The sequence below is a fragment of the Nicotiana tabacum genome, chromosome 11 (genome assembly GCF_000715075.1).
Source record: "Nicotiana tabacum cultivar K326 chromosome 11, ASM71507v2, whole genome shotgun sequence".
In the NCBI taxonomy this organism is placed as follows: Eukaryota; Viridiplantae; Streptophyta; class Magnoliopsida; order Solanales; family Solanaceae; genus Nicotiana; species Nicotiana tabacum.
Window position 1 is genome coordinate 145886150 of NC_134090.1, and position 13360 is coordinate 145899509.

Sequence of the window (13360 nt, forward strand, 5' to 3'; positions counted from 1 at the left end):
GTTATTGACTTTGGAGGTTCATGGGATAAGTTTCTACCACTTGTAGAGTTTTCTTACAACAACAGCTACCAGTCGAGTATTCAGATGGCTCTATATGACGCTTTGTACGGGAGGCGGTGTAGATCTCCGGTTGGTTGGTTTGAGCCCGGCGAGGCTAGACTATTGGGGACAGATTTGGTTCAGGATGCCCTAGAGAAGGTAAAGGTGATTTAGGAGAGGCTTCGTACAGCGCAGTCACGTCAGAAGAGTTATGCGGATCGGAAGGTTCGAGATGTGTCCTACATGGTCGGTGAGAAGGTCTTGCTAAAGGTTTCGCCCATGAAGGGTGTTATGAGATTTGGGAAGAAAGGCAAGTTGAGTCCTCGGTTCATTGGGCCTTTTGAGGTGCTTCGGAGGATTGGGGAGGTGGCTTATGAGCTTGTTTTGCCACCCAGCCTGTCGAGTGTGCATCTAGTATTTCATGTTTCTATACTTCGGAAATATAGTGGGGATCCGTCTCATGTTTCGAACTACAGCACGGTTCGGTTGGATGATAATTTGACCTTTGATGTGGAGCCAGTAGCTATTTTGGGTCGCCAGGTTCGGAAGTTGAGGTCAAAAGATATAGCTTCAGTGAAGGTGCAGTGGAGAGGTCGGCCCGTGGAGGAGGCTACCTGGGAGACCGAGCGGGAGATACGGAGCAGATATCCTCATCTGTTTGAGGCTTCAGGTATGTTTCTTGACTCGTTCGAGGATGAACGTTTGTTTAAGTTGGGGAGGATGTGACGACCCGGTTAGTCATCTCATGAGTTACCGCTCCATTTCCCCCATTTCAGCTTCTTTACGCTTCGTTATCCGTGTTTTATGTGATCGAGTTTATTAGTTCGAGTTCGGAGAGGATTTGGTAAGAAATGAGACACTTAGTCTCTTTTAAGAAGGCTTAAGTTGGAAAAGTCAACCAGATGTTGACTTATGTGTTAGAAGGCTCGGAAGTGAGTTCCGATGGTTCGGTTAGCTTCGGGAGGTGATTGTGACTTAGGAGCGCGATCGGAATGGGTTTTAGAGTTGTAGAGAAAATTTAGGCTTGAATTGGCGAAATTGATATTTTGGCAAATTCCGGTTGATAGGCGAGATTTTGATATAGGGGTCGGAATGGAATTCCGAGAGTTGCAGTAGCTTCATTGTGTCATTTGGAATGTGTGTGCAAAATTTCAGGTCATTCGGACGAGATTTGATAGACCTTTTGATCGAAAGCATAATTTAAGAGTTCTTGGAGTTCTTTGGCCTGAATCCTATATTAAATTGGTGATTTGATATTGTTGTGAGTTTCGAAGTTTTGAGCAAGTTTGAACAATGTCATGAGATGTGTTGGTAAAATTGGTTTGAAGTTCCGGGAGTTCCGGGTAGGTTCCAGGATGTTTTAGTGCAAAAATTATAGCTGTAGAAGGTCTACAGGGGTTGCAGGCCCCGGAACTCACTCACGCGGTCCGCAAAAAAATGAGTGCACCCACATTGAGTGCTGTGCGGACCGCACAAAAGCGGGCGCGGTTGTGGTAGGCGTCACGCGGACCGCACAAAAGTGGGCACGGCCGCGGTGAAGAACCCTCCCGCTGATCCTACTTCGGAAGCTCATATCTTTTGATCTACACGGAATTTTGGGGTGCTTCAAAAACAAAAGTTGCATCCCTTCGTGTCTAATTTCTAGAAGGGTAAAGATATCGCAATTTGGACATCTGTAGCAAAAGTTATGGCCAAAATACTAAAGCCTGTCACTGCAGAGGGAGGCCTGTGCGGCCGCACGTTGCCTTTGCGCGGACCGCAATGGCTTGCGCGGACCGCGTGAGTTTTGGTGCGGCCCGCGGTAGCTGAAACCTGAGGGGTACCTATAAATACGAGGTTTTGGGTTTTATTTAATATTTTGACCTAGAGAGCTCAGATTTTGGCGATTTTTCGAAAGTTTTTCAAGAAATTCATCGGGGTAAGTGATTTTAACTCAGATTTGGCTAGAATACATGAATCTATCACTCAATTCATCATTTAATTCGTGATTTGAGATAGAATTTGGGAAGAAAATTGTGAAACCTTTCAAAAATGTAAAATGATGATTTGAAGGACCCAATGGTATCGGCATTGGATAATTTTGGTATGGTTAGACTCGTGAGGGTTTGAGGATTCTGAAAATGTAAATTTTACCCGATTCTGAGACGTGGGCCCGGGGCTCAGGTTTTGCTAATTTCGGGATTTTGATATTTTTTCGAATGTTTTTGCTTGGGCTTTGTTTCCTTAGCATATTGTGACATATTCGTTCTGATTTTGGATAGATTCGACGCGCATGGAGGCCAATTCGAGGGGCAAAGGGCGTTGCGAGCTAGAGAATTAGCCAGTTCGAGGTGAGTAATGGTTGTAAATGATGTCTTGAGGGTTTGAAACCCCGGATTGCACATCGTAGTGCTATATTGAGGGTAGATACGCGCTGGAAGATGAGCGTGGGGTCTTTCACTACTGGGGATTGTGACTTGGTCCATCCCGATTGATGATTTTACCGAATATTTGACTGAAATTCATTTGTTATCATCATGATTTGGGCTGATTGCCATATCTGGGCTTCGTGCCAACTATTTGAACCCTTCGGGGATTTTTATCACTTTTTCCTCACTACTTGACTTATTATTTGAACTCAGTCCTGTTGATATCTACTGTTTTACAAACTCAACCACTTTTACTCAGTTTTGAAACTAAAATGATATTTCTACATCATGTTTTGGGCTGAGAACTACTGTTTTACTAATGCCCAAGGGGCTTGTGATGATTTTTGGATTGAGTGAGGTCGAGGGCCATATGTGAGGATATGTTGAGTGATATGAGGCCGAGGGCCTGAGATACTATTTATGCCATGTGGTGGCTTGGGTGATGTGAGGATATGCTGAGTGATGATGCCACGAGGTGGCTTGACATAGCGCTTGGTCCGTAAGGGGCCCCTCCGGAGTCTGCACACCCACAGTGAGCGCGGGTACCCATGTTATTTGAAAAAGTGATAACAATGACACTGTATGATGCAATTTGGTCAGGTAACAATGGCTAACCATTATGCTGAGTGATTGTGAGGTAGCCCGAGGGGCTGATACTGTGCTGAGAGTGAGCCCGAGGGGCTGATACTATGTTGAGCGATTGATACTATGCCCGAGGGGCGGATTTCTACTTGTTAATTACCTGTTAAATTACCTGTTTTACTTGTTTTAAAAAGGAATATCATTTGATTTATTCACTGATTTACTGCTTTAAGTGATTTTAGTGCTTGTTATGGAATTGCTTTGTGCCTTTACGTGTTTTCATACTTTCAACCATTATTTGTAATTATTACTCACTGAGTCGGAGTACTCACTTTACTCCATGCACCGTGTGTGCAGATTCAGGTATAGCAGAGTCCGCACCTAAGCGTTGATTCCTTCCAAGCTAGGCAGTGATTTGGAGTTACGAGGTAGTTGTTGACGTTCGCTGCCCCTTGTCTCTCTTATCCTCTATCATTTATGTTTTCTTCAGAATGTTGTATCGTATTTCGTACTTTGTAGACCTATAGCAGATTCTGTAGTAGCTCATGACTTGTGACACCCCGGTTTGGGCTGTGTCGGGATGGTTCCTACTGTTATTATCGTTAAATTCCGCAATTTATGAATATTATATTATATGTTACTATTGTTTATGATGATTAACTATTTAAAAGAGGTGTTCCGTTTTGGTCTAGCTGGCCTTGTCTCCGCGAGAGGCGCCATCACGACTGCGTTCGGGGATTGGGTCATGACAGTTGGGGAGAAGGTTATACTGAAGGTTTCAACCATGAAGGGTGTTATGAGATTTGGGAAGAAAGATAAATTGAGCCATCGATTCATTGGGCCTTTTGAGGTGCTTTGACGGATTTGGGAGCTAGCTTATGAGCTTGCTTTACCACCTAGCTTGTCGAGTGTGCATCCGGTATTTCATGTTTCTATGCTCCAGAAGTATATTGGCGATCTGTCTCATGTTTTGGATTTTAGCACGGTTCAGTTAGATGGTGATTTGATTTATGATGTGGAGCCAGTGGCTATTTTGGAGCAACAGGTCCAAAAGTTGAGATATACCTTTAGTGAAAATGCAGCGGAGAGGTTGGCCCATGGAGGAGGCTACTTGGGAGACCGAGAGGGAGATGCAGAGCAGATATCCTCACCTGTTTGAGGCTTCAAGTATATTTCTTGACTCATTCGAGAATGAACATTTGTTTACGTGTGGGAGGATGTAACGACCCGGCCGGTCGTTTCATGAGTTACTGCTCTGTTTTCCCTATTTCTTCTTCCTAATGTGTTGTTCAGTTGTATTTCATCATATCGTGTTGGTTGTGTTGTGTTCGGAGTGATCTTAGAGTGGAATGAGACACTTAGTCTCTTATTTGGAAGCTTTAGTTGGAAAAATAAACGAAAGTTGACTTGTGAGTAAATGATCTCGGAACTTCATTTTTATTGTTCGGAGAGTTTTATTAGGTGATTTTGGACTTAGGAGCGTGATTGGGATATAATTTGGAGGTCTGTGGTAGATTTAGGCTTGAATTGGCAAAATTGGAGATTTGGCATTTTTCGGTTGGTAGTGGATATCTTTATATCCGGGTCGAAATGGGATTCTGGAAATTAGAGTAAGTCTGTTGTGTTATTTGTGACGTTTGTGCAAAATTTCAGGTCATTCGGGTGAGGTTTGATAGGTTTTGGATCGGTTGCGGAATTCGGAAATTTGGAAATCCTTAGGCTTGAATCCGAGGGTGATTTGCTGTTTTGATATTGTTTTGAGTGTTCCAAAGTTTGGAATAAGTTTGAATGGTGATATGTGACTTATTCGTATTTTTGGTTGAGGTCCCAGGGGACTCGAGATGAATTCGTAAGGTTGTCGGAAAGATTGGACTTGAAATTTAGCAGCTTCAGCTGCTGCTTCTGTCATATCCACACCTGCAGATTGGGGACCGCATGTGTGAGGTCGCAAGTGCCTAGAGGAGACCGCAGATGTGGAAGTTGTCCATCAGAAGAAGAACCACAGGTGATTGGGAGCATCTGTGGGACCGCAGATGCGGTGCCTGGGTGTAGATGCGGCCCTGAGGAATTAATGAAAAACCGCAGATGCGGTTATTTTGATAGCATATGCAGTCCTTAGAAGCGTGATTTGGGACACAGGTGCGGAAATGCCTGGGTAAAAGGCATAAATTCAACCCTTTGCCAATTTTTGCCCATTTCCACCATTTTTGATACGGGATTAGAGCTTTTGGAGGGTTTTGAAGAGGGATTCAAGGGGAAACTTGTTGAGGTAAGATTTTTGAACTTAATACGCGTATTTATGGTGAATTTCAGTTGATTACACATGGAAATTGAAGATATTAGGGGTAAAAATTTGGAAATTAGTGCTTGAAATTGGAGAGTTTAAATTAGGAATTTGAGGGGCCATTTGGGGTCTGATTTTGATGATTTTGGTATGTATAGACTTCGTTAATTCTTTTGAGATTCTATGTTATGAGATTTATATGATTTTTTAAATGCTCGTCAATGCACTCAGCCTTTATTTATAATTGTTACTTACTGAGTTGGCATACTCACGTTACTCCCTACACCTTGTGTGCAGATCCAGGTGCCAGAGCATCCGATGGAGAGCTATTCCTTATCTTCAGAGCATTTCGGAGTTAGCAAGGTAGTTGCACGGCGTTCGCAACCTTGCCTTTCTCCTTCCTATCTATTAGTATTTGTTTTATCAGACTCATCTTGTATTGAGTAGACAGTATGAGATTGTAGTTTAGTGGCTCATGACTAGTGACACCGGGATCGGCTAGTGTTGATGTTTTACTTATTTGTTTTCGCTTGTTTTGAATGGTTTAAAAGAAAGATTTGTAATAATACTTGATTAGTAAATAAATTAAGGAAAAGACCTGTTTATGTTATAAATGTTGAATCGGCTTGCCTAGTACTGCGATAGGCGCCATCACGATCGGGGTGGTTTAGGGTCGTGACTTTACTGAAGGCAGTGGGTTGTTTAATTCAGGGTTTGAGCATTTTTGTTCATTTCTTACACTTCTTATTAGCGATTTTGGATCTGGTTAGAGAGGGATTTTCATCAACCAATTGGGGTAAATAATTTCTACCAAATGTGAGTTAAATACATAGTTTAGGGGTAGATTTAACATGTAAATTAGTGAAAATCATGGTTTAAGGTAAAAACCTCGGTTTTTGATAAATATGGGATTTAACCACGAAAATGGATATGTAATTTAGCAAAAATCATATATTTGAGTTCATGAGGTTATGGGTAACAACTTTCTTCCAGAATATCCGAAATCAGGGCATGTGGGCCTGGGGGGTGAATTTTAGGAATTCTTTAATTGGGGTTGGGTAATCACTTTAATAGTTAGGATATGAACTTTTGAACATGTATTGGTTTATATAACATTTGACTAGTTTCGAGTCGTTTGGCACCGAATTGAGGGTTTAAAGCACAATTGTGTACCGGAATGTAAGCTTTGATACTAGGTAAGTATCTTTTCTAACCTTGTAAGAGGGAATTAACCCCATAGGTGAATTTAATTAATATGTGCTTCTATTTTTGGGGGCTACGTATGCACGAGGTGACGAGAGTCCTACGTAGCTACTAATTATGCTTATATACGGGTAGTCTTAGGTTTACAACATGCCTTGTTGACAGTGTTATACTTATTATTTGCCTTCAACAGAGCTGAGAATAAGGATTTCAACATTTAAAAGTTTCCAGTTTGAAATTATTTCTTTTGGAAATAATTGAGGAATATTATGATAACTTTGAGAAATCTATGTTCACTCGTGTCGCAAGTATATTCCTCGGGCGAGGTAAATTCCACTACTCTCATGAATGCAGGCCGTTCGCCTCGGCAGGTTAATAGATACATTTATGGTTCATGTCGTTCAACCCTCGACAGTGGACACAATTTATGTATATGTATTTTGGATCGGGTCGTACATCCTCGACATAATTTGTGCGACATAATATTTGGAGCCCAATTGTATTTGATATTGTTTTATTGGCTTGAGAGGTTAAATGATGGAAATTTATTTGGGGACTTACTATCGGTGAAAGGACTGTTCATTTATTTCTTGTTATTGAGTTTTATTATCATTTGCATACCCCATGCTTATTTAGAATTTTAGTATGGTATTATTTTCCCATAGTAAGTGTCAATGTCGACTCCTTGTCACTACTTCTTCGAGGTTCGACTAGATACTTACTGGGTACATGTTATTTATGTACTCACGCTACACTTTTGCTCTAATCGTGGAGGATTTAAGGTAGGTGCATTTAGATATCAGTCCGACGCGCATCCTTGATTACTACGAGACTTAGCGGTGAGCTACCTTCCGAGCCCGTTCTGCAGCAGCCGAAGTCTTTCTTTTGCTTTATTTTCTGTCTATTTCATTTCAGACAGTAGTGCAGTATTCTTTTTTATATTCTACTAGTAGCTCATACAGTTGTGACATAAGGTTTTGGAGATTTATGCTAGTAGACACTTGTGATTTTTGAGTAATTACTTCATCCCATTGATTTTGCAATTGTTTACTTTCTCATTTTGCTAACTTTTTCACTTCTTGAATTCGGAATAATTAAAAATCAACTATTTCAAATTTTTAAAAGAAAAGATCACAGAGTTAGTTCATTGTTAGCTTACTTAGTGGTAGAGTTGGGCGCCATCATAGCCTATAGGAGAAATTGGGTCGTGACACTTTTCCTTAGAACGTAAAACAATAACCACGATAGTCACTCCATAACTTTAATAGCATGAGGAATGTACTCAGATATCAAGTCAATTGCACGGGAACTCCCTTCGTGCATTCAACTCATCGTCATCAAATATGCATATAACAGTACCAACTAAATGGCAGAAATGCCGATAACAGATATGTCAAGTAGAAAATACGCAAGTAGCAATAATGAACGAGGATTTATATATGGTCAACAGTAATAAACTAAGTGGAAAGCATAGGAGAAATGATAGCAATTAAGTAGCGGGAATACAAACTTCAACTAACTAGCATGGTGGAGGCCTAGATATAGATATAACACATAAGAAGGGAACATGTGATCTTTATAGGTTGACAAGCAGAGGCATAAATGACTGACCTGGTAGAAGGCTTGTACTAAAGTGCAGCACAATAGATACGACATGGATGTAATTATAACATCAGAAAGTAGGCATGGTATTTGCAAGTCAAGTAAGTAGATGGAATGGGCAATACAATAACAATTGAGATAGAGGACAAGGACAGGGCAATAACGACAAGTCACATAAGAACCATAAGTACGACAATAATAGATCAATGTGAAGGCATGAACGTATACACAAGGAAAAGATATCACAATATAATGCATGTTCCTCGTCCTCGCCTGCACAGAAACACCAATCGTGCCATGAACTCATGATAATATAAAGTATGATAATGTAAATGAAATGGCACGGCATCATCCTTCGTGCTTTACACTGGCATAATATGGCACGTCATCATCCTTCGTGCTTTACACTCTCAAATGATAATCACTCTTCGTGCTTTAAACTCTCATGACATGGCATGACATCACCCTTCATGCTTTACACTCTTCCTTACCAAGCATATGTATATCAATGACAAACAATGTAGGAAGCATAAATAACGTCAAGGAGAGTGTTTAAATGAATATTCCAAATGAACCAATCATAACTTTCAAGCCAACAATAGTTTCACATAACATGGCACGGCATCACCCTTCGTGCTTTACACTCTCATAACATGGCACGACATCACCCTTCACGCTTTACACTCTTCCTTACCAAGTATATGTATATTAATGACAAACAACGTATGACGCACAAATAACGTCAAGGAGAGTGTTTAAATGACTATTCCAAATGTCACAACTTTCAAGCCAACAATAGTTCAATAAATCCTTAAGAAACTTATTATTCAAGTATTTCAACAAGTCTCAAGAATGATCTACAACCCAAGTATAGAATCTAATATCTCAAGAATATCGGTCGTAGCAATGAATTAACGATTAAGCATAATGACGACCGAAGTATACACATCAATGTTTTCTTAGAATTTCGTCAAATTTTAATCAAGTTATAATAAACTAAATCTCGGTATCTAACATTTAATGTATATTCTTAGTATCTATAAGTCAAGTAAGAAATTGTCACGACCCGGATTTCCTACCCTCGGGAGTCGTGATGGCGCCTACTAATATGAGCTAGGCAAGCCAATCATTTAACTACTTATTTCATTACTAAATTATTTCTTTAAAACAAATATAAGACGATAACATGAAAATAGCGGAACTTTAAATAATTAAGCAGAAGATAACAACTAAATATTTGAAATCTGCATCTATTACAACTCATAAAACCTAGAGCACCCAAAACCTGGTGTCACAGTGTCACAGACGGTCTAAGATTTACGACACTCAAAGTCTGAAGAAAATGACAATACACTGTTTTTGAATAAAAAGAAAATGAAATAGGAAATAGGAATAGAGGAGACGTCAGGACCAGCGGACGCCTGCAGGTCTACCTTGGATCTCCGCGTGGGCTGAAGGTAGTCTCCACACTACGGTCAAAAAGCTGCTCCGAGATCTGCACATAGTGCAGAGTGTAGTATCAGCACAACCGACCCCATGTGCTGGTAAGTGTCTAGCCTAACCCCGGCGAGGTAGTGACGAGGCTAGGACCAGACTACCAAATAAACCTGTGTAGTTCAAATATATATATGGCAGAAAAAAATATAGAAATAAACAAGAAAATATAGGATGGGAAACATGCTTTGGGGGTATAACAGGTAAAACAGAATATCAATAGAATTATAAAGGAATCAAAATCAACCACTAAAAATAATAAGGAAAACAAAGGCAGATTTCACTTTCTTTTCACATCTTGTTGCAGGCATACAACCCGATCAAAATTCCTGCATCTCCTGGCAGGCGTGCCACCCGCTCCCATTTTATTTTTCTCGTGGCAGGCATGCCACCCGCTCCCATTTCATTTATCTCGTGGTAGGCGTACCACCCACTCCCATTTCATTATATCTTGTGGTAGGCGTACCACCCGCTCCCATTTCATCATATCTTGTGGTAGGCGTACGACCCGCTCCCATTTCATTATATCTTGTGGTAGGCATACTACCCGCTCCCATTTACAAGCCAACAATAATCACAAGGAATCCCAGCAAGGGAACAAGAGCAATATAACAACTTCCCGGCAAGGGAACAATCATATTTCAATAACATCCCGGCAAGAGAATAATAATATCAAAAAAAAGGGGGATCATTAATATCAAACAAACATCCCGGCAAGGGAACAATGGTTGTAATAACATATGAATCTCAATAAACCACAACGGAGTCATAACAATTATAATACACGACTCACATGCATGCTTAACACCAACGTATTGATACTCGTCAATATGCTTATACGTTGTACTCCACAATTAACATGTCGCAAATAAGACACAACTCCTAATCCCTCAAGCTAAGATTAGACCAAACACTTACCTCGATGCCTCAAACACAACTCAAGTTTCAATTATAGCTTTACCCCTTGATTCCACCACCAATTCCCTTGTATCTAATCACAAGTTACTTAATTACGTCAATAAACGCTAAATGAATCAACCCCAATGCATGAAAATAAAATTTCTAAAGTTTTACCCAAAAAGTCAAAAATCGCCTCCGGACCCACATGGTCAAAACCTGAGGTTCAAACCAAAATTCGATTACCCATTCCCCTACGAACCCAAATATATGTTTTGTTTTGAAATTGGACCTCAAATCGAGGTCCAAATCCCAAATTTTTGAAAACCCTAGGTTCTACCCAAAACACTCAATTTCCCCCACGAAAATCATTGATTTTGAGTTGAAATCGTGTGAAAAGATGTTAATGATTGAAGAAAACGAGTTAGAAATTACTTACCAATGTTTTGGAGAAGAAAGTTTGTTTGAAAAATCGCCTCTTATGTTTTTGAGGTTTTGAAAAATGAAAATAACTGAAAATCCTGTCTAAATATACTACTCTCAGATGCCCTGTGCGGACTGCACAAAATCAACCGCGCCGCACAGCTCCCATGTGGACTGCAGTGATATGCTTTAGTATTTTGGCCATACCTTTCTCTACAGATGTCCAAATTGCGATTTCCTTACCTTTATGGAAACTAGACACGAAGGGCTACAAATTTGTTATTGAATCATCTCCAAATTCCTGGTCGATAAAAAGATATAGGCTTCCGAAGTCGGACCAGTGAAATGTTCTTCACCGCGGACCGCACCAAAACTAGTGCGGCCGCACAGACCCTCACCGCGGTCTGCACAAAATCCAGTGCGGCCGCACAAGACCCTCCGTGGAAGCATTCCTTTTTGTGCTGACCGCACTGGTCGGTTCAGAGGCTTTCCACCTCTCTGAACCTACAACACCTATGTTTTAAAGCCTAAGACATCCCGGAACCTACCCGAAACTCACCCGAGCACTCGGAACTCTAAACCAAGTGTGCATACTAACTCAAAAACATCATATGGACCTACTCGTATGATCACATCATCAAAGTAACATGTAAAATTATGAATTAAACCTCAAAACTCAATATTTTCATCAAGAACTCTCAAAGTTCGTAACTCTTCAACCGGAAGTCTAACTCACGTCAAATAAACTCCGTTTTTCACCAAATTTCACAGTTATCTTTCAAATACAATAATAATTTTGTATCGGGCACCGGAACTAAAATATGGGCCCGATAACAATGGTTTCAAACATTAATTCTTTTCTTTATTTCTTAGATAATTCAGTAAAACAATTTCTTTCAAAAATTGATTTCTAAGGCTTGGGACCTCAGAATTCATTTCCGGGCATACGCCTAAGTCCCATATTTTACTGCGGACCTCCCAGGATCGTCGAAACACGGATCCGGGTCCGTTTGCTAAAAATGTTGACCAAAGCAACCATAATCAAATTTTTAACTTTAAAATTTCTATTTCTCATATTTTCACATAGAAGGCTTTCCGAATATAGGTCTGGACCATGCACGTAAATCAAGGTGGGGTAAAAAGGGAGGTTTTTTAGGCCTCATAACACTTAATGCACTTGCAACACGAGTGATGGCCTTTTGGGTCATCACATAAATGAAGCAAGAAGGTCAGGTAATTCTACAAGGCACAATTCATAGCATAATCTACCACCGAGCATGATTAACCCTGGCACATGCATATATGCTTGTCACCTCATATATGTATCACCCCCACATGTAGCAAATAATGTCAAATAGTAGGAAAAATTCCCTCAACAAAGTTAGGCAAGACACTTACCTCAATTTGACTTAACTCAATACTCAATTTAGTTTTTTACTTTACAAATTCACCTCCGCTCGACTCAGTCTAGCCAAATACGAGTTAAATACATCACACAATACAAGAGAAAATAATTTTAATTAACAAAGTTGTGAACTCTTACAATTTCTCAAAAGTCAACCCTCGGGCCCGCCCGGTGAAAACCCAGGTCCAAGGGCAGATCTTGACTACTCATAGCCCCACAAGTTTATACACGTTTTTTGTTTTCGACTCTCAAATCCCAATTTTTTGTTTTTCAAAACTTTGATAAAATCCCCAAATTTTTCCCTAGATTCACATGAATTTGATGTTAAATCTAACGTATAATCATATAATACAATTGAAAAATGATTAGAGGTACTTACCCAATGGTTTGGTATGAAAATTACTCCATAAAATTTCCTCTCATAGAAGCTAGGGTTCAAAATATAACAAAATGAAGCTAAGTCTCGGAATTCCCAGCTATATGCAGGCTACAGATGTCGTATATGTTACATGGGGTTCGCAAATGCGAACCGCGCAAAAGCGAAGTAGGCGGAGTCCTGATAAAGTTGTGCGACCAGAATATCACAAATGTGAAAAGCCCACACTCGCAAATACGAGTAATATATTCGCAAATGCAATGTCTGCCTCAGCAACCCAGGTTCACAAATGCGAGGGGCTCTTCGCAGCTACCATAGTCGCATTTGCGACAAAAACATCGCAATTGCAATGACACCAGTACCAGCACTCAAAATTAATAAAATTATTCTGAAACCAACCGGAAACTCAAGCGAGCCCCCGAGGCTCCAAACCAACAACCCATACCAGTCCAAAAACACAACAGGAACTTGTTCGTCCGATCAAAACATCAAAATAACCTCTAAAAGCACGAATCGGATGCCAAAATGCATGAAGATCAAAATAAACTTCAAGAACTTCTAGAATCACAACCAAGTGTCTGAACCATATCAAATTAACTCCAAATGGCGCCAAATTTTGCATACATGTTCCATATGACAAGGTTGCA